At 37.6% G+C, this 1,714-nt stretch overlaps 1 long non-coding RNA gene across 1 annotated transcript in view; it reads right to left on the bottom strand.

The window, feature by feature from the left end:
* The window catches only part of LOC128248284 (uncharacterized), an 86,661-nt gene that overhangs the window by 84,010 nt on the left and 937 nt on the right, over positions 1 to 1,714 (bottom strand). The window lies entirely within an intron of this gene.

Below are 1,714 nucleotides of genomic sequence, written 5' to 3'. Positions count from 1 at the left end.
TATATATATATGTATGTATATATATATATATATGTGTAGTTGAAAAATATCGCTATAAGTATAAGTATACCATAAACAATTATAGAAAAATAGAGAAGATGTTGCATCAAAATTAGAGTTAATACAAAATAGGATTCAATACATACGCGCGTTTCAGAGGACAATACAAATATTTAAGAAAAAAATTATAATCATAATAATTATAATTAAATTTATGCATTGTCATGTTCATCGGTGTGAAAAATTTTTGGAAGGACATCAAAAAATGTTTCATAAAATAAAGTAATTGTATTCTCCCTTATTGTATCTTATTTTAATTTACTTTATCTTATTAAACTTTTTTTGATGTCCTTCCAAAAATTCTTTATTTTTTCTTACATATTTGTATTGTCCTCTGAAACGCACGTATATATTGAATCCTATTTTGTATTAAATCTCATTTTGATGCAACATCTTTTCCGCCTCCATTTTTCTATAATCGTTTTAGGTATATTTATACCTATAACGATATTTTTCAACTACTATTTTCTTATTCTTATTACTTGTTCACACACACACACACACACACACACACATATATATACATATATACATATATACGACGGGCTTCTTTCAGTTTCCGTCTACCAAATCCACTCACAAGGCTTTGGTCGGCCCGAGGCTATAGTAGAAGACACTTGCCCAAGGTGCCACGCAGTGGGACTGAACCCAGAACCATGTGGTTGACAAGCACAAATTTTAAATAATTCTTCACTTAATCGCTACTCCGAGTTTTCTGTCGGTCGATCAATCGATGACTGATCCAGGTGACGGTCAACAGGAAGCGAAAGAAATAGTGAGCGTCATGGAGTGTGTAAATATCAAATAGGTGTGTTGCATTGATTAAAGGTGTTTTGACAAATTGAGTACCTCCATAGGGCGAAGGAATAATGTGAAATGGCAAGTGTCTCCATGCGATAGAAGTTTGAAATAGACCGTAAGAGACAGAGATTGTTAGTGAAATGTGTGTGCGTGTGTGTGTGTGGTATGAGTGGGTACGCTTGTGTGTGTGTGTGTATGTCTGTGTGTGGTATGTGAGTTTGTGCGGTATGAGTGGGTGCGGTTGTGTGTGTGTATGTGTGTGTGCTTGTGCGTGTTTGTGTGTGTATGCATATGTATTTATGTGTGTGTATGTGTGTGTGCGTGTGTTTTTGTGTGTGCGTGTGCGATGTGTGTATGTGTGCATGTGTGTGTGTGTGTGTGTGTGTGTGTGTGTGTGTGTGTGTGTGTGTGTGTGTGTGTGTGTGTGTGTGTGTGTGTGTGTGTGTGTGTGTGGAGAATGGCGTTAAGACAAAGAGAAAGGATGGATGCAGCAGAGGCTAAGAGTGAGATTGGAAGAGGTGTGGCTTTTGTGAAACCACAACCTTAATTCATGGCCTAATTTTAATAAGGGGCGTTCACCTATTCTATTACTGGATGGGACATATACAACCAAATGACATTCACAGACACACGCACGCGCACACACACAGTCACACGTACACACATGTACAGTGAGAGAGAGAGCGAGAGCGAGAGAGAAAGTCCAATATACATATAATCAGATGTGAACACATCACACACATACTAACATTTTCAAATAAACATGTGGACGCAAACAGGGGCAATAATACTCTCTCTCTCTCTCTCTCTCTCTCACACACACACACACACACACACACACACACACACACAC

The sequence above is a fragment of the Octopus bimaculoides genome, chromosome 7 (assembly GCF_001194135.2).
Source record: "Octopus bimaculoides isolate UCB-OBI-ISO-001 chromosome 7, ASM119413v2, whole genome shotgun sequence".
Classification (NCBI taxonomy): Eukaryota; Metazoa; Mollusca; class Cephalopoda; order Octopoda; family Octopodidae; genus Octopus; species Octopus bimaculoides.
The sequence above is the reverse complement of the archived record's forward strand: the minus strand, read 5'-3'. Positions and strand labels throughout refer to the sequence as shown.